At 47.4% G+C, this 20933-nt stretch overlaps 2 pseudogenes; both read right to left on the bottom strand.

The window, feature by feature from the left end:
* Nucleotides 1–8471: 8471 nt before the first annotated feature.
* On the bottom strand, nt 8472–11981 carry LOC123190735 (heat shock cognate 70 kDa protein-like; annotated as a pseudogene).
* Nucleotides 11982–17280: 5299 nt separating this feature from the next.
* LOC123186326 (heat shock cognate 70 kDa protein-like) lies at nt 17281–20873 on the bottom strand (annotated as a pseudogene).
* Nucleotides 20874–20933: the final 60 nt, after the last annotated feature.

The following is a 20933-nucleotide window of genomic DNA, read 5'->3' as shown; positions in this document are numbered from 1 at the left end:
TTACAACTTCTCTATGGTTTATAAACTATTTTACTAGCCATATATTCATCAAAATAAGCAAACAACACACGCAAAACAGAATCTGTCAAAAACAGAACAGTCTGTAGTAATCTGTTACTAACGCAAACTTCTGGAACCCAAACAATTCTACCAAAATTAGACGACCTGGGAAATTTGTTTATTGATCAGCAGCAATTGGAATCACTATTTTATCACGTTCTGGTGATTTCTGACAATTCGGGCACTGAGCGCAAAGATTCTGGAAATTACAGCAAGATCAAATAACTATCTTCCAAGAAGATCTAATAGGTTTAACTTGGCACAAACACTAATTAAAAGATAAAACCACATCTAAACAGAATCTAGATGGATTATTTATTCCTAAACAAAACCAAAAACAAAAAACACAAAATAAAATTGGGTTGCCTCCCAACAAGCGCTATCGTTTAACGCCCCTAGCTAGGCATAAAAGCAAGGATAGATCTAGGTATTGCCATCTTTGGTAGGCAATCCATAAGTGGCTCTCATGATAGATTCATATGGTAATTTTATTTTCTTTCTAGGAAAGTGTTCCATGCCCTTCTTTAAGTGAAATTGGAATTTAATATTCCCTTCCTTCATATCAATAATTGCACCAATCGTTCTAAGGAAAGGTCTACCAAGAATAATAGGACATGAAGGATTGCAATCTATATCAAGAACGATAAAATCTATGGGCACATAATTCCTATTTGCAACAGTAAGAACATGATTAATTCTTCCCATAGGCTTTTTAATAGTGGAATCCGCAAGATGCAAGTTTAGAGAGCAATCATCAAAGTCACGGAAATCTAGCAAATCACACAAAGCTTTGGGGATAGTAGAGACACTAGCACCCAAATCACGCAAAGCATAAAACTCGTAATTTTTAATTTTAATCTTAATTGTAGGTTCCCACTCATCATGGAGTTTTCTAGGGATAGAAACTTTCAACTCAAGCTTTTCTTCATAAGACTGCATTAAGGCGTCAACAATGTGTTCGGTAAAGGCCTTATTTTGACTATAAGCATGAGGAGATTTTAACACGGATTGCAACAAGGAAATACAATCAATTAAAGAGCAATTTTCATAGTTAAATTCTTTGAGATCCAAAATAGTGGGTTTAGCAATATCTAGATTTTTATTTCTTTCAATCCCTTTTTTTATCAATTTCATCATCAGGATCTAAAAACTCGGAATTCTTAGAACGCCTTCTAGGTAAGGGAAGATCATAATCAGATTCATCAAGATTCACATTGCAAAACAAAGATTTAATAGGGGACACATCAATAAGTTTCAGATCTACATCTTGATTTTCATAGGATTTAGAAGAACACGCTTTAATAAAGGCATCTTTGTAAGCACGCATCCTAGCGGTTCTTTCTTTGCACTCATCAATGGAAATTCTCATGGCTTTGAGAGACTCATTGATATCATGCTTAGGAGGAATAGATCTAAGCTTTAAAGAATCAACCTCAAGAGAAATTCTATCAACGTTCCTAGCCAAATCATCAACTTTAAGCAATTTCTCTTCAAGCAAAGCATTGAAATTCTTTTGCGAATTCATAAATTCTTTAACACTACTCTCAAATTCAGAGGGAATCTTATTAAAATTTCCATAAGAGTTGTTGTAGGAATTTCCATAATTATTAGAAGGATTACTAGGATAAGGCCTAGAATTAAAATTCCCTCTATATGTGTTGTTACCAAAACTATTCCTACCAACAAAATTCACATCCATAGATTCATTATTATTCTCAAGCAAAGTAGATAAAGGCATATTATTGGGATCAGAAGAAACACTCTTAACAAATAAATTCCTAAGTTCATCCATCTTTTCACTCAAAACATTGATTTCTTCTATAGCATGCACTTTTTTATTAGTAGATCTTTCAGTATGCCATTGAGAATAATTGACCATAATATTATCTAGGAGTTCAGTAGCATCTCCTAAAGTGATTTCCATAAAAGTGCCTCCGGCGGCCGAATCTAAAAGATTTCTAGAAGCAAAATTCAATCCAGCATAAATTTTTTGTATAATCATCCATAAGTTCAAACCATGAGTAGGACAATTACGTAGCATTAATTTCATTCTCTCCCAAGCTTGTGCAACATGTTCATGATCAAGTTGCTTAAAATGCATAATATCATTCCTAAGAGAGATAATCTTAGCGGGAGGAAAATACTTAGAGATAAAAGCATATTTGCACTTGTTCCAAGAATCAATACTATTTTTAGGCAAAGATGAAAGCCACGCTTTAGCACGATCTCTAAGCGAAAAAGGAAATAGCTTCAATTTAACTACATCATTATCGACATCCTTTTTCTTTTGCATATCACATAAATCAACAAAGCCATTTAGATGAGTAGCGGCATCTTCACTAGGAAGGCCGGCGAATTGATCTTTCATAACAAGATTCAACAAAGCAGTATTGATTTCACAATATTCAGTATTGGCAAGAGGAGCAATCGGAGTGCTAAGGAAATCATTGTTATTGGTATTGGTGAAGTCACACAATTTGGTAGCATCTTGGGCCATCACAACAAGCAAGCAAACTAACACACGAGCAAACAAAAGGCAAAGGGAAAGAGAGGGCGAATAAAACGGCAAGGGTGGAGTGGGGGAGAGGAAAACGAGATGCAAATGGAAAATAATGTAATGCGAGAGATAGAGATTGTGATGGGTACTTGGTATGTTGACTTTTGCGTAGGCTTCCCCGGCAACGGCGCCAGAAATGGCTCATTGACGGGAGAGTAAATCTTGACTTGACTTGGCGTAGGCCTCCCCGGCAACGGCGCCAGAAATCCTTCTTGCTACGTCTCGAGCTAGCGTTGGTTTTCCCCGAAGAGGAGGGGGTGATGCAGCACAGTAGCGTAAGTATTTCCCTCAGTTTTTGAGAACCAAGGTATCAATCCAGTAGGAGGTCACGCGCAAGTCCCTCGTACCTGCACAAAACGGTAGCAACTCGCAACCAACGCTTAGGGGTTGTCAATCCCTTCACGGTCACTTACGAGAGTGAGATCTGATAGAGATAATATTTTTGGTATTTTTGGTATAAAGATGCAAATTGAAAAGTAAAAGCAAAACAAGTAAAATAAAGTAATGGAGATTGATATGATGAGAATAGACCCGGGGTCCATAGGTTTCACTAGTGGCTTCTCTCAAGAGCATAGATATTCTACGGTGGGTGAACAAATTACTGTTGAGCAATTGATAGAATTTAGCATAGTTATGAGGTTATCTAGGTATGATCATGTATATAGGCATCACGTCCGTGAAAAGTAGACCGACTCCTGCCTGCATCTACTACTATTACTCCACTCATCGAACGCTATCCAGCATGCATCTAGAGTATTAAGTTAAAAACAGAGTAATGCCTTAAGCAAGATGACATGATGTAGAGGAATAAATTCATGCAATATGATAAATACCCATCTTGTTATCCTCGATGGCAACAATACAATACGTGCCTTGCAACTCTTTCTGTCACTGAGTAAGGACACCGCAAGATTAAACCCAAAGCCAAGCACTTCTCCCATTGCAAGAACTACCAATCTAGTTGGCCAAACCAAACGGATAATTCGAAGAGACTTGCAAAGATAACTCAATCATACATAAAAGAATTCAGAGAAGATTCAAATATTATTCATAGATAAGTTGGATCATAAACCCACAATTCATCGATCTCAACAAACACACCGCAAAAAGAAGATTACATCGAATAGATCTCCACGAGAGAGGGGGAGAACATTGTATTGAGATCCAAAAAGAGAGAAGAAGCCATCTAGCTACTAGCTATGGACCCGAAGGTCTGAAGTAAACTACTCACACTTCATCGGAAGGGCTATGGTGTTGATGTAGAAGCCCTCCGTGATGGATGCCTTCTCCGGCGGAGCTCCGAAACAGGCCCCAAGATGGGATCTCGTGGATACAGGAAGTTGCGGCGGTGGAATTAGGTTTTTGGCTCCGTCTTTGGTCTAATGGGGGTACGCAGTTATATATAGGAGGAAGGAGCACGTCGGTGGAGCTCCGAGGGGCCCACGAGGCAGGGGGCGCGCCCAGGGGGGCGCCCTCCACCCTCGTGACCTCCCCGAAAACTTCTTGGAGTAGGGTCCAAGTCTCCTGGATCACGTTCGGTGAGAAGATCACGTTCCCGAAGGTTTCATTCCTTTGGACTCCGTTTGATATTCTGTTTCCTCGAAATACTGAAATAGGCAAAAAACAGCAATTCTGGGCTGGGCCTCCGGTTAATAGGTTAGTCCCCAAAAATAATATAAAAGTGGAAAATAAAGCCCAATATAGTCCAAAACAGTAGATAAAGTAGCATGGAACAATCAAAAATTATAGATACGTTGGAGACGTATCACTACCTAGTACCTATAATGCTTTATGAAATTGATATCTAGTAGTACCTAGTATCTGGAAATTGCAGTTTATTGAAACTGAAACTGGGTAGGATGCGGAGAAAAATGGTGAAACACATAGCAGTAGCGCAGGGCTAGGAAAGCGCTACAAATAACTAATAGTAGCATATTCTGGAAAAGCGTTGCTGATATAATCAATAGTAGTAGCGCTGGTGCAAACCGCGCTACTACTAACAGTTAGCTGTAGCGCCTTATTGGTAGCGCGGCTGCACGCATTGCTGATAGCCTCAAAACCCGCGCTACTACTAGGGTTTTCCCTAGTAGTGCCTCCGTGTCCCCAAGGAGGAATAGCAGTGCATGATCCGAGCATCCAGACGTGATGGCCTGGAGGTGAGCATTGGGAAAAGGTTCATCCCAATCATCAGAATGGAAGAAATGATCAATCTTGGTTAGCACCGGGTTCTCTTAAGCATTGGACCAAGTGAATTTACGGCCTGGAAGCCGCATCTCTTTTAGCTGAAGGTGATTTAGCGCGGATCGGAAACCACCAATGAGGCGGTTGTTGATGTTCCGGTTGTTCTTGTCAGCCGCTTTGGTGATGAGGTTGAAGTTGAGCCACCGAGGCTTCACCAAATACTTTAGCCCCCTTAGCTCGTTGATGAAAAGAAGCTTGTCTTGCTCCCCCTGAGGGCCGTAAACACATGACAGGGTCCAGTCGACGCCGTCAGCCGGCATGGTGACGGTGGCCGAGATGGAACCAAGCACGGCCTGGAAGTGTGCAAGGCGGAAGTAAGCGTCGGAGACGACCATGATCATGCCCCCCCTTGTCCCAATAGCCGGGAGGACATGGTAGCTAGCCATGAAAGAGGGACCGAGCATGCTTGCAATCAGAGTATCGTCGACGTGATCGAGCTTAGTCTCTTGGAGGCACAAAATGGTGGCGTTGTAGTCATGGATGAGGTCACGCACGACGTCATGACGGGCAGGGGCATTTAGGCCACGCACATTCCAGCACAGAAGCTTGACATTAGGTTGCTCCATATGGGAAAACGGAGTTCACGTTGGGTTCGAAGACAAGTAACATGCATTGGGGAGGCATGCGGGGATGCCAGGATGAGGATGCGTTGGCTCGGAGACGCAAACATAGGGACAGAAGAGCATGAAAGGAAGCAGCGAAGACAGAGCTGCGAGCTACGACACACATGGCAGAACTACACATTGGCAACACCAGGGGCCTCGTTGGTATCTGCTATCTTCTTTCCTGGCTTGGTCTTCGCCGCCTTGACATGCTTCGCCAGAGTCTCGATCGCCTGGATGACAGGAGCAACAAGTGGTGTGTTGAACAGCGCCTCGTAGGCAGACTGAACCCCGGCATCCATCTCCGATTCCAGGCCGAGAAGGTTGCAGGCACGGGCAAACAGCTCCTGGACCGCCGAGTTGCCCTGAAGGCACTGTCGCGTCTTCTTTTGAGCGATCCTCCCGCTCCTGTGAAGCGAGGAGAGGTTGACGCCTCTGGCTCCACGAGTCCTGGTTGGCTTCGGCGCCGGGGCAGGCAATAGGGGCGTTGCAGGGGGGCAGCAATTTAGTCCAGGAACCGGCCGAGCTCGTCGGCAACAGGCATGGCAGCGCTCCCCGGCACGGCGTCGGCAGCAGGCGTGGAGGCGCCCTCCGGCACCGCAACAGTGGCGCCAAGGTGGCCCGCCTGGGCAGGGGAGGCCGGAAAGGAGGCCAGCGTCGGCGACACAGCCGTGGCACCCACAGGGCCCGCACGGACAGGGGAGGTCGCAAGGTAGGGACCCAGGAGCACCGCAGGTGGCAGGGGGGAGGCCACCGGAGTGCGTCCGGGTGGGCCGCTGCAAGGCGACGAGTCAACCGTGGCCGTCTCGGAGCGCACGGGAGAAGCGCAGCGGCTCGCAGTCGCCAAGCCGGAAGTTAAAACCTTCCTTTCGCTCCCGGGCAGCACGTGCGCGGTGGTGCGCCACTGCAACACGATCGAAATTAAAACAGAGATCACAGGCAACCCAAACCGCTCTAGGCTTCAGGAATGTATTCTGGTGACACAATATGTGCGGCTGTTGAATCTATACATCTATTTTTTGACTGCATTGTTGCTACGAAGACTGCATTGGAAAATGCCCTCGTTCACATCCAAGGTCGTCGAGGTCGATTCTCTCGTCGGGCCAAGGAATAGTTTGAACGAACTTGCGGCTGCGACGTGCAGCTGCCAACATGGAGACGTAAGGTATGACCGTAGGGCCCATTGTACCATGTTCGCACTAGGGCCTCCGAGATGCTAGGGCCGGCCTTAGGATGTTACAAATCTTACTTTCTTGTCTACTAGTGTTGAGTTTCCATATTTCCATGCTTCCTACATTATTGCTTGTTGTGCTGCATTCAACAAACAAGCATTCTTAGTTCTAATGCCTTGCTTCCATACAATTATTTTCATCAGATAGCGAGTGCATTTGTTTATTTCATCTAATCCATTTTTTCAGATTTGCTAACATACTACATTTCATATGTTCTCAGGTAACAAGCACGGGAACCAGTGTATTCTCAAGAGCCGATATGCGGCTGATCGGTTAAACGATATTATCTTAGGTCTTCCCGACATGTGGAAAACCCTCATTTGTGGAAAGCACTTGGATAATCCATAGCTACATGTACGTCGTCACTGTTCCCTCCGCCGCCGGTTCGACAAGGCAGCATGTCGGCAACCTTCCCATATTTGATCGCTGCGACACATGTGATCCAGTCTCTCGAAACATCAAGCAGAGAGTTTTGAAGCAATTTAACATATAAACGGCGCTAGACTACCCGCCGTTCTGGAGCATCTTCTCGTGCGGTGAATATTGATCGAACGATCTATCGCGGTCGTATGTTTTTACGACGCTGTCAACAATCTGGTCGTTGGCTGTTGTGTACATTGTGCTTTCAGGCTTCATTGGATGACATGTGGGCCTTCATTGCCCACGGGCCCAGCTCTGTAATGTGTCTCGCGTGAGAAAAGAGGTGGGCTGCAGCGGACGTGGGGTTGGGCGGATTGAACGCGGTTGGGTGGATTGACCCAGAAATATCTCCCTCGTCAGCCCTCACTCTCCCTCGTGTTTAAACAATCCAAAGCAACTAATATATATACTGCATATGCGTTGGTCTGCCATCGCAGAAAATATTGAGATATGGCAAAGCTTGTGTAAGTGTAACCAAAGCATTGAATGATAAGCAATGAATCTTTACTAATTTCTGTATGAAGCAAATTAAATGACACATCGGATGATAAGCAATGAAGCTCTATTACGTTTTGTGGAAAATATTGAGTATGAAGCACCGACCTGAAGAAGTGTTTCATTGACACTGAAAAATGTTTCCATTACAAAACATAAGTATGCGCCCTTTGGTTGAAAAAATGTTTGCACCAATAACTTCCATGGAATGTGAAAAATGTTGGGCTATGGAATAGACTCAATCATGGGGTAATTTGGTCGAATAAATGTTTGCATCAATAGCTACATAAATTGTTTTCATCTCATGAGAAAATGCTTCCATTGCAATTCAAAACAAGAAAAGAAAATGCTTCCATTGCCATATGTGTTACGGAATAGAAACAACCAGGAAGATTTTGGAGATTCATCACCTACAGTAGAAGCATCATCTTTGGGGGTTATACCTTAGAATTTAGTGGTTATGTTTCCTAAAAGATCAGATGTAGTGATTCTCACAAGTAATGCTTCCATCATCGTTGGTGCTTGAACCTGGTAACCTAGCGTGCTTTAAGAAAGCAATGCAACAAGGAAGCAACGTCTTAGGGAAAAAGAAACAGATGGAGAGAGATAATAACCCGAGCGTGGGTTACCGGAGCAGTTAGGAAGCATTCAGTTAGCGGCTACAACTAATCTCACGCGGGCCTACAGTAATAGATCCAACATACATCCTGCTTCTAATCCAAATATCCAATGGCTAATGACTAGTCTGATACTTCCTCCGTCCTATAATATAAGAGCATTTTTGACGCTCGACGAGCGTCAAAAATGCTCTTATATTATAGGACGGAGGGAGTAGAATATAAAAACATCAGTATTCTGATGCCCATAAAACGCATAAGACTGATATATAGATAAACGATTAGTCAATGTCAGTACCAGTACTAACTGCTAAGCATGCATTAGTAAAAGCAGTAGGATTGCAGAACACATCGCCTTCCTCTTTCATGTAATTAGTTTAAGGGCATTATGGGCCTCCGGCTTCCTGCTTTATTTGCTTCCTATGCTTCTTTGCATGCTGCACCGTCCGCTCAAACTCCTCCTTGCTCAGCCAACCCTCATCGTCTTCCATCTTTATTTTCTTCACTTGCTTCTTGCCATTCTGCACTGTCCTCTCAAAATCCGCCTTGCTCAGCCAGCCCTCCTCGTCTTCCTTCTTCATTTTCATTATCCTCTTCCTGTCCTCCGACCTGTACTTCTCGGCGTCCTTCACCATGCGTTCGATCTCCTCCTTGCTCAGCCCGCCCTTGTCCGTGGTGATGTTGATGCTCTTCTTGTTTCCAGTTGTGATGTCCTCCGCCGTCACTTTGAGGATGCCGTTTGCTTCGACTTCAATGGTTTCAATCAACTTCGGCACGCCCCTTAGGGCTGGGGTGATGCCGGTAAGCGCAAACGTGCCCAGGAGCCTGTTGTCCTTGGTCAACTCCCCTTCACCCTCATACACCTTGATGAGCACGCTCGTCTGGTTGTCGAATTTTGTCGTGTATGGCCCCTCCCTCTTAACCGGGATGGTGCTGTTCCGGGGAACCAGCACACTCATGATACCAGGCACAACCTCGACTCCGAGCGAGAGCGGGGTGACGTCCAGCAGGAGGAAGTCCTGCCCCTTGCGGTCACACTCGCCGCTGAGGGCGGCAGCTTGGACAGCGGCGCCGTAGGCAACGGCCTCGTCAGGGTTGATGCTCTTGCAGAGCGTCTTCCCATCGAAGAAATCCTGGAGCAGCTGCTGCACTTTGGGGATCCGGGTGGAGCCGCCCACAAGCACGACGTCGTGGATCCTAGACTTGTCCATCTTGGCATCGCGGAGGCATTTCTCGACGTGCTCGATGCACTTGCGGAAGAGGTCCATGTTGAGCTCCTCGAAACGGGCACGAGTGATCCTCCCATAGTAGTCAATGCTGTCATGCAGCGAGTCGATCTCGAATTTGGCCTCCACCGTGGTGGACACAGCATCCTCTTGGCCCTCTCACAGGTCGTCCTCAACCGCATGAGCGCCCTCGGGCTGCCTCTGATGTCACTCTTGTGTTTCTTGAGGAAATCTTGCACAAAGTGTTCCACCATCCGGTTGTTGAGATCCTGCCCGCCAAGGTGGGTGCCACCGGACGTGGCCTTGACCGTGAAGACGCCATTTTGTACACTGATAATGGAGACATCCATAGTACCGCCGCCGAGATCAAAGATGAGTACCGTCTTCGCTTCACTGCTGCCGGACATCTTGTCAAGACCATAAGCAATGGCTGCTGCAGAGGGCTCGTTGATGATACACATGACGTTGAGGCCAGCAATCACACCGGCGTCAATGGTGGCCTGGCGTTGGGAGTCGTTGAAGTAGACCGGGACAGTGATGACGGTGTTCTTCACCGACGTCCCGAGGTAGGCCTCGGCAGTCTCCTTCATCTTAACGAGTATCATGGAGGAGATCTCTTCTGCCGTGAATTTCTTCTCCTGGCCCATGTACTGCACCACGATCATCGGTCGGTCACAAGGACCTGAAACGACTTTGAAAGGCCATAGCTTCATGTCTCCTTGCACAGACGCATCACTGAATTTCCTGCCAATCAGTCGCTTCGCATCTGAAGAAATCGCAGTAGTTCGTTACAGAAGTGCAACATATCAAAATATTGTTACACCATATTTAGGGACAAGATGCATCACACAATACATATTTCAAAGCAATTTTACAGAACAACTGACTTAAACTAACCCAAGTTGCAATGCATTTCACAAGACAGGAGCACATGCATGTCAGTCAAGGGCTCACAACATCCTAAATCTGCTGCGTATTAAACTTGTAGTTGTGATTTTGTGAAGTTTCCATACAGTTTTCAACACGATTTATTTTCCAACAAAATGGAGTGACATAGGACACCAATCAATCTCAGTATTTGCGATACATGTGCATCTTTTTTTTTTTTGGCAGCAAATCCTTTTTTGTAGTGAAATTGAAATGGCACTCGATGTTTCCTTTGCTAAAAACCAGGGACCATTCCTGTGTATATTCTGTTTATAAGAATAACTGCAGACCTCATAGAAGCTCTCATCGATTATTGATCACAATACGATAGGAAATCTGGATCATGTAATCTTCACCCTATGGCTGACGTGGTATGATGATTAGTATCCATATGCGTGTTGAGAAAGGCCCCTCAACCAAGCTTGGATTTGAATCTGTGCTACAAAGGTATCTTAACCAAACTTGCCACACACAAACACACACAATCATATGGATATGACGCGTAGTAATGTTTGGAGCATACAGAATTACAGATATATAAAATAATCTTGAACCAGAAGACTAGATATATGGAATCGGTCTGGACGACCATCAGCAGAAAAAGAAGTTTACAACAGAGCACATAAACATGTGGGTTACAATTTATGTACATTAAGTAAGCATTTTTTGGAATTAATAGCATTCAAACAAATCCAGCAAAAGATTCTGACATGGAAAACTTCAATCTTAGTGAAACAGTTTTGACAAAGTATACAAATCTGAAGTCATCAGGATGTAACACAACTGAAAAATCATACATATCACTGTATAACATGACCGGAAACCGATTTATCAGAGGCATTGAAGGACCATACATTTCAAATAAAGACTTCTCAATAGTGTGCTTGTGTTTTCACAATATTTCACGCTTTACATATATATTTTGTTTAGAACTAGAACTTCAAGTAATAAGTATACTCATACTACTTGTGGGTTGTGGCCAGCGCACGGGTTGACTGATGACTAGTTGAGGACTTGAGGTAGCTAATTTCTCAGTTTTAATTAAAACCAGGTAATGTTGGTTAAATACTGAACGATGTGGAGTGAAAATCTTAGACATGTACAACAATACGAGCTAACCAAGGCAAAGAAAAGAATCGATCTATGACAGGGGAACTGAACACGAACCCATCGAGCTGTCAGAGACTAGCGCTGAAAAATCAAGTAAACCAGCAGATCGAGTCGGATCTGTTATTTTACCGAAGACGGTGTTGACGGGGTTCCTTGCGGCTTGGTTGAGAGCCGCGTCGCCGATGAGCCGCCAGGCGTCGGTGAAGGCGACGCGGGACGGCGTGGTGAGGTTCCCCTGGTCGTTGGGGATGACCTCGACGCGGTTGTGGGAGGGCCGCCACACTGCCACGCACGAGTAGGTCGTCCCGAGGTCGACGCCGATCGCCGGCCCGTCGCCGCCCATCCTAGGGTTGAGGCAGAGGCGCACGGCGGCTGGATGGAGGAGGGGGCTTTTTTTTTAAGGGAATCGTTTGAGGCCGGTGCGCCGGCCGAACCGTTCGGCCGGATCGCACGCCACGCTGGCCCAACGTCCACGAAAACACCGGCAAAAGCAAAACGTGTGTACGCGGTAGGCCGCGCACAACTTTCCCTCTTCTATCCTTATCCCTTATCTTTTCTTCTACCTTCAGCCGCGACTCCACAACCACGTTTCCTCTCTCCTCGTCGCTGCTCACGAACCAGTGCAAGCTCCTCACGCCGCCGGCCGCCGTCGTCGCTGCCGTTCCATCGCTCCTGCTCGCCGGCCACCCGTGCAGACCACACTCATCCCTCGGCCGCCCCATGCTTCTGTCATAAGGCTGCAGCTCACCCGCCAGCCGGTCCCAGCTCGCAGCCACCATGGCCGCAGCATCTCCCCGCGTCACCGCCTCCGCTCCTCGCCGTCGTCCATGGTTATAGCTAAGACAATAAGTTTGAAGCTTTTTTCAATTCCGGTTGTACCTTTTGTAAACGCCGGTCGCAGCTTTTCGTCCGTCATCCATGGCTTCCGGCTCCACGGTTGAAACTTTTTTCATGGCCGTATGAAGCTTTTTTCGTCGCCAGATTGGCGACGAAGCTTTTCTGTCAGCGGTTGTAACCTTTCTTTTTGGTTATCATAGGTTTCTTCGTACATGAGTTAAGACTTTTTTCATAGCCGGTTGAAGCTTTTCACGTCAGCGGTTGTAGCCTTTTTGCTCCTTGTAGCTGCAACCACATGATGATGATGCGGCCTGACAGCGACGATGATGTGTTTTTTTGCTACAAACACGTCATTTTTTGCTGCAACCGGCAACCATGGAAGCTACATCCGATTAACATTTTTGCTACAATGGCGACGCCGATGGATTTTTTTTGCTGCAACGGTTGTCTTCATTTGCTACGACTGACACAGGAAAATGCTACCACAGGGCATCTCTGTTTTTTGCTGGAACCAATCATCGGAGCGGAGCTGCATCCATGGCACTCCGACGAGCGGCAGGGGCAGCGAGCGGTCCGGGCGAGCTGAGTCCCGGAGCGCGGGGCGGCCCCGACGGGTGGCAGGGGCGGCGAACGGTCTGGACGAGCTGAGTCGCGGAGCTGCATCCATGGCGATCCGACGGGAGGCAGCGAGCGGTCAGCTCCAACTGGCGGCCGGGGCGGCGAGCGGCCGGGGGCGAGCTGAGTGCCGGAGCGTGGGGCGACCCTGACGGGCGGTCGGTGCGGCGAGCGCTCAGGGAGACGAGGATAAGGTAGAAAAAAAATAGCAGAGGAGCTCCGATCTGACGGTGTCGTACAGTAGATCGGGCGGCTGGGAGCGGACCGGCCGAAACATTCGGCCGGCGCACCGGCGCCCAGTGTCGCCCTTTTTTTAACCGAATGGAAGTGAAGGCGGCCTTGCTTCCGCGAGGGAAGATGGGCAGGCCAAATGGCTGGAATAAATGTTCGGACAGGCTATCGGGTCAATGTCCGGACGATTTTTTACCCAAATGGATTTTTCATCCTTGGTTCAAACGCCTGGACTAACCGACACTTACCATATTCGTCCTATGAGATGGATATGTGACGCTCAGACACGTCCATCACGTCAGACTGACTGATAGGGCATGCATGAGGATACTGAGAGACCGCTAGTCCAACGAGTGCCCCCTCCACTCCACGCCGTGTGGGGCCGCTCCGGCGTGTCGCGCAAGGGAGGAGGCCCGCTATTTAAGCCGGACGGCGGTAGCCGAACCCTATCCGCCCCATTTCCCCTTTCTTCTCTCCACTGCCGCTACTTCCAATCCGTCTGCCGCATCATGCCGAGGCGCCGCATCATCACCTACATCATGCTCACTTCGGAGCGCCGTCCGCAGCTGCTAGAGGTGATTCGGGCAAGCGAGCAGGCCGTTGCGGTGTGGGCCTTCCTCCGGATTCGCCCAAGCCGAAGGAGGACGACGGCAAGGAGGAGGAGGCAAGGGAGGGAGGGGGAGGGTGCAGCCGCCGGGAGCGAAGTCCATGGCGGAGGAGGAGGAGCCGACTGCGGGCTTCACCATGGCGGACACGCAAGCGGAGTACGAGGCCGCCCAAGCGATGAAAATGGCGAAGCAGACCGCCATCCTGGAGTCCATCCAGAGTGAGGGCTACGTCGAGGCCAATCGATGGTTCATCCTGCAAGAACAGACAGTGACAGACGCGATGTTCGTCGAATTGGATGCAGAGGCAGAAGGGATGGAGGAGCCGGAGCCTCCGCGGGCGCAAGAGTTGTCGCACTTGCCTGTCTACCTGACGCCAGGAATGGAGATCGTCGACCTCTCCGATGATGCGTAGTTTTAGCTATGTATGTAGTACGTAGGTTTTTATCTACACGACTAGTATGGATTTGAGACATAAAGTTTGAGATTCATGGCTGTGGCGGAAAATTTTGGTGTGCTACCCATCACTATCCATGGACGCGTTTAGGCGCGTTCACTGGCGTTTTAGGGCCACCGGATTTTTATGTTTGCAGTTGTAGATGCTCTTTTTTTAGAACGAAGGCTCGCGAAGAGTCCGGCTTTGAATTAACAAAGCCATCAACCGGCCAGGAATTACAGCAGACAACCCAATTTACAACGATTAGAACAATACAACGGAGAACACTGGAAAGACTACTCACTACAACCTCCACAAGCCACAAACAGCTAGTAAAGGCCGAGCACTCCACACTAGGATCATATGTAGCAGAAACGGCGCAGCGCATCAGGACATAGCCGACCTTCGAGGATGGACTGTGCTCCAGGAACACTTAGAGAAGAAAGGAACCAGCATCTTCCTTCTCAATCACCGAAGAGGGACCCTTCCCCCTCGCCATGGCTCGTAGGCGTCGCACCATCGGGATTTCGAGAAGCTCACCCTAGAGCTGGAAGAATGTCGCCCTCGCATCGCAAGGTGGACATGGGATGACCACATCGATTTGGGATATACCTCGCCGGCTGCTCCGCCACAGTCCATGCCCAACTAGTTGGAGACAAGCTTCAGGAATCGAACGACGCAAAGGAGGTAGCGCAATCCCTCACCTGCATAACCTCCCGACCGATCCCCACACCCTTGACGACGCCTCCAGCAAGGTCACGACGCGCAAGGCGCCGCCGCCGCCAAATCCGTCGGGGATAAAGGTTTTCACCTGGGCAGGGGGATCGGGGTGGAGAGCAGGGGACCTCGGCTGCGCCCCCATGAAGGAAAGCAGCGCCCTTGGGCGTTGCCGCCGCCGGGCCGGCCGGACCGGCCAAGGTTTCCCCTGGTTCCCTGGCTGACCACCAACACGCACCAACGCCGGAGCCAGACGAAGCTAGCCCACCACGGAGGCGAGAGAGAAGCAGCAGGGGATAGGGATTTCACACCTCCAGATCTGGCGAAGCAGAACACGCCGTGGCCGAATTCCACCAGCCACCCGCCGCCCGCACGGCCGGGCACGCTGGCCAGCACCCCCTGCGAATGCCGCCCACCGCCCGACGACGTCGCCTGTCCGGCAAGGGCCGCCGCCCAAGGAACCACAGGCCTCCAAGAGGGGGAGGAGCGCCGAGATCCCCGCCGCCACCTTCACCGGCGTCCGTGCGGGCTTCTCGACGGCCGCCTCTGGTAGCGGCGAGGGGAAGGAAGGGGTGGAGGGGGTGGCGGCGGCGGCGGAACCCTAGTCGCCCCCGAGTCGCCCAAGGGGACGACGCGAGGGCCGGGAGGGGAAGTTCTTCTTCGTTGTAGATGCTCTTATAAAGCACGATGCCACGAAGCGAAAGAACGAGATCCTTGTACGCGTATAAGGAAGTACTGCAATGGGCATGGGCTATCGAGAGGATCACTTGGAGATTTCTTCGAGGAGTTTTTTCAAAATTCTATGGAACAGACATTCCCTCATGGGGTGCGGCGGTAGTTTCTGTGTTGGGGTTAGGAGCGGGCAATGCATTCAGTTTTGGTCGGCTCATTGAGTTGCCGCTAGGGCTTGTCTGAGTTGGTGGTCTCGCGATTGGGTGGAGCGGCGACGGTTGCATTTTTTGTGGTGACATGGTTGTGAGGTCCGGCGCGGAGAAATGAGGACAAAAACCGACCGACACAATGGGCCGGCCCAATTTGCTTCGCAGTTCGTACAACGTCATCGAGGTTTGGGAACTTTCTAGAAGGTTCCTTGAACCGGTTTGTTTTCTTTTGCCGGTTTTCCTTTTTTTCTTCTTTTTTTCCCATTTTTCTGTTTCTTTTTCTTCTTAATCTTTTTCCTTTTTTGTTTCTTTTTCCTTTTTCAAGTTTATTTTTTCTTTCTTCAATTTTTTTCACATTTTGAACTTTTTTTCGAAAATTCTGAAAAAGTTCAAATTTTAAAAATTGTTCGTGAGTTCAAGTTTTGGTCAGAAATTCAGAAAAAAACCTTTTAAAATATTTTTTCCGATTTTCAAATATTTTCCAGTTATTAGAAAATTGTTCGGCATGTTTTGGTACAAATTTTTTTCACAACTTTTCAGAAAATTTCAGAATCTCAAAAAATGTTCGCATTTTCAAAAATTGTTCACAATTTGTTCATGCTTTTGAAAAATGTTCAGATTTTCGAATTTCATTCAGAGTTTTTAATAATTGTTTACAATTCAAAGAATGTTCAGAATTTAATTTTTTTTCTTGTTTTTCAAAATGTGTTCACATATTTCAACAAAAATTCAGAATTTCAAGTTCATAATTATCAGAATTTGTTCAGGTTTTTAAAATTTGCTCCCATTTAAAAAAAATGTTCATGTTTCCAAAAAAATTAGGTGTTCGCACTGAGCTAGAGGTAAGGATTTCGATTCCCACATCCGACAGATTTTTCGATGTACATTCTCACCGTGCCTAAATGGGCCGGCCCAGTCGGGGCTCCATGTGTGCGTCGCGACGGCAATTTGCTGCAGAACGCGTCACATAGGAGGTCTCATTTCCAATCCGTGTGAGGGCATGTACAATGGTTGATAGGACAGTCTTATCTTAAATCTGGCATGTATTTTAGAGATGACAAAAAAATATGTCTACAATGGGTTATATCTTAACCTTATCTTCAATAACTAGCAATTCCTTAAAACATGGCGAGACAAATTATGCTAAGAGATCATCTCTTATCTTATCTTAAATAAAAGAAGACAAGCCTTTCTTATGAGTTCTCTCTCCTCCATCTCATCATTTATTCTACGTGGCACTCCTAAGATAGCACCATTGTGCATGCCCTGAAAATCGTAACACTAGAAAGCTCTACGGTACAAGAATATTAGGACCATTTTGCCATGATCTGTAGAGCTTTCCTTTTCTCATTTCTTGATTTCACATAGGTCATGAACAGCTATATATTTTTCAAAAATGTACAAAGAAAAGTTGCTAATAAATATGACTTTCACAAAGTATTAGTAAGTTGGTTCATATATACTTGAGGGATTGATGTAGAGATTTTTTTGGGGTGGGGCAACCCAAGCAAACAGTGCGCATAAAACTTATATAGACGATTACTCCATATTAATAACAGTACTAACTAGGAACTAGTACTAAGCATCCATTCCAGCAAAAGCAGCAGGATTGCTTTACACATTGTATGTGTAGTTTAAGCCTTTAAGGACACTATGGGCCTCCGGCTTCCTCCTTTATGTTCGTCATTTGCTTCTTGGCATGCTGCACTATCCTCTCGAAGTCCTCCTTGCTCAGCCAACCCTCATCGTCTTCCATCTTTATTTTCTTCACTTGCTTCTTGCCATTCTGCACTATCCTCTCAAAATCAGCCTTGCTCAGCCAGCCCTCGTCGTCTTCCTTCTTCATTTTCATTATCCTCTTCCTGTCCTCGACCTATACTTCTCGGCGTCCTTCACCATGCGTTCGATATCCTCCTTGCTCAGCCCGCCCTTGTTGGTCGTGATGTTGATGCTCTTCTTGCTCCCGGTTGTCATGTCCACCGCCGTCACCTTCAGGATGCCGTTCGCTTCGACTTCCATCATTTCAATGATCTTCGGCACGCCCCTTGGCGCCGGGACGAGGCCCTCGAGCATGAACTCTCCCAGAAGCCTGTTGTCCTTGGTCCATTCCCCTTCACCCTCGTACACCTTGATGAGCACGCTCGTCTGGTTGTCGAATCCACTCGTGTATCGCCCCTCCCTCTTAAGAGGGATGGTGGTGTTCCGGGGAACCAGCACGCTCATGACACCAGGTATATAATGGTCCACTCGCCAGTCATATACCTCGACCCCAAGCGAGAGTGGAGTGACGTCCAGCAGGAGGAAGTCCTGCCCCTTGCGGTCACACTCGCCGCTGAGGGCGGCAGCTTGGACCGCGGCGCCGTAGGCGACGGCCTCGTCGGGGTTGATGCTCTTGCAGAGCGTCTTCCCATCAAAGAAATCCTGGAGCAGCTGCTGCACCTTGGGGATCCGGGTGGAGCCGCCCACGAGCACGACGTCATGGATCTGAGACTTGTCCATCTTGGCATCGCTGAGGCATTTCTCGACGTGCTTGATGCACTTGCGGAAGAGGTCCATGTTGAGCTCCTCGAAACGGGCACGAGTGATCCTCCCATAGTAGTCAATGCTGTCGTGCAGCGAGTCGATCTCGAATTTGGCCTCAACCGCGGAGGACAGCATCCTCTTGGCCCTCTCGCATGCCGTCCTCAGCCGCATCAGCGCCCTCGGGCTGCCTCTAATGTCACTCCTGTGCTTCTTGAGGAAATCTTGCACAAAGTGTTCCACCATCCGGTTGTTGAGATCCTGCCCGCCCATTTGGGTGTCACCAGACGTGGCCTTGACCGTGAAGACGCCATTTTGTACACTGATGATGGAGACATCCATAGTACCGCCGCCGAGATCAAAGATGAGTACCGTTTTCACTTCACCGCTGCAGGGCATCTTGTCAAGGCCGTAGGCAATGGCTGCTGCGGAGGGCTCGTTGATGATGCGCATGACGTTGAGGCCAGCAATCGCACCGGCGTCAATGGTGGCTTGGCGTTGGGAGTCGTTGAAGTAGACAGGGACAGTTATGACGACATTCTTCACCGACGTGCCGAGGTAGGCCTCGGCAGTCTCCTTCATCTTAACGAGTATCATGGAGGAGATCTCTTCTGCCGTGAAATGCTTCTCCTCACCCCCGTACTGAACCGCCATCATCGGTCGGTCAGCAGGGCCTGAAATGACTTTGAAAGACCATAGCTTGATATCTCCTTGCACAGACGCATCACTGAATTTCCGGCCAATCAGTCGCTTCGCATCTGAAGAAATCATAGCAGTTCGTTACAGCAGTGCAATTTGCAGAAATAATAATAATAATAATAATAATAATAATAATAATAATAATAATAATAATAATAACAAAACATTGTTACACCATATTTAGGGACAAGATGCATCACACAATGACACAATACAACTGAAAAGAATAGCATGCTACAAGATTTAGCGCGGCCCTTCTTCAAATGCTATACAAGTTATAGCGTGCTATATTTGAAAATAACGTTTTGCATAAAAATATCAAATATATCATAAAATTAAAGGCTTCCATAATTTACAAGCAAAGGGACACTCTAAATTAAAGAGAAAATCGTGCGAGAGGCTCACGGCATGTACACTCCTAATTTCTAAGGAAATGAAACACTCCTAATTAAACAGAGAAGCGTGGGTGGCTGACTTGCCGGAGCCGGCGGCGTGGTTGATATTGGCACTGTCTTGCTGGAGTTGGAGGCGTGGCCGACGCCGGTACTTGGATGGGGGATGGATAGAAGCTGTTGCGGCTCACGAACTGCCGCCGCCGCCATTGCCGCCGACCTCGGTCACGAGCCGGTGGAAATTAGTGACAAGTTGGCTAGGTTAGCAGTATGCGTTGCGTTTACGTCTCAGAGAATGATAGTGAGTTGGACCGATGCAATGCGATGATGCTTGATGGGCTGCAGTGTGTAGTACACGTTAAAACGTTACAACATTATTTCATTTAGCGTCAAAATTGCGCGCTATAGCACGAATAGCGCCGTAGCGAGCAAATTAGCTAAAATGTAACGTGACCCTTCCAGATATGCTACAGCAATGCTATAACGTCGGAATAGCACGCTATTTTTTCCGTCGCACGATACACATGTCAAAGCCATTTTACATAACTACTGAGTTAAACTAAATATATATCTTAAAAATACAACTTGCAATGCATTTCACAAAACAGGCCCACATGCATGTCATAGTCAAGGGCTCACAACATCCTAAATCTGTCGCGCATTAAACTTGTAGTTGTGAAGTTTCCATACGGTTTTCAACATGATTTATTTTCCAACAAAATGTAGAGACATAGTACACACATCAATCTCAGAGTTTCCTTGTACAAACCGATCGATGAGCTTCCCCGGATATAAGTGCATTTTTTTGGCAACAAATCCTTTTGTGTATGTAATTGGAATGGCACTCGATGTCTCCTTTGCTAAAAAAGTAAAAACCTGAAACCATTCCTGCCTATATTATGTTTATAAGGAAGACTGAGATTATCATATTTATGCAGCTTACAAATATTTAATAACTGGAGACCTCATTGAAGTTCTCATATATTGTTGATCACAAGACGACGAAATCTGGATCATGTAATCTTCACCCTATGGCTAAGGTGGTATGATCATGCAAGTAGTCATACTTGTGGCCAGCGCACGGGTTGATTGATGACTAGTTGAGGGCTTGAGGTAGCTGATTTCTCAGTTTAAAATAAAACCAGGTAATGTTAGTTGAACACGGAACGATTGTGGAGTGAAGATCTCTAGACGTTTATACCACAGACAAGAATAGCAGCTAAACAAGGCAAAGAAAAGGATCGATCGATGACAGGGAACTGGACCTACGAACCCATCGAGCTGAAAAATCAAGTAAACCAGCAGATCGAGATCGGATCTGGTATTTTACCGAAGACGGTGTTGACGGAGTTCCTTGCGGCTTGGTTGAGAGCCGCGTCGCCGATGAGCCGCCAGGCGTCGGTGAAGGCGACGCAGGACGGCGTGGTGAGGTTCCCCTGGTCGTTGGGGACGACCTCGACGCGGTTGTGGGACGGCCGCCGCACGGCCACGCACGAGTAGGTCGTGCCGAGGT

Source organism: Triticum aestivum, chromosome 2A, assembly GCF_018294505.1.
Source record: "Triticum aestivum cultivar Chinese Spring chromosome 2A, IWGSC CS RefSeq v2.1, whole genome shotgun sequence".
Lineage (NCBI taxonomy): Eukaryota > Viridiplantae > Streptophyta > Magnoliopsida > Poales > Poaceae > Triticum > Triticum aestivum.
The sequence above is the reverse complement of the archived record's forward strand: the minus strand, read 5'-3'. Positions and strand labels throughout refer to the sequence as shown.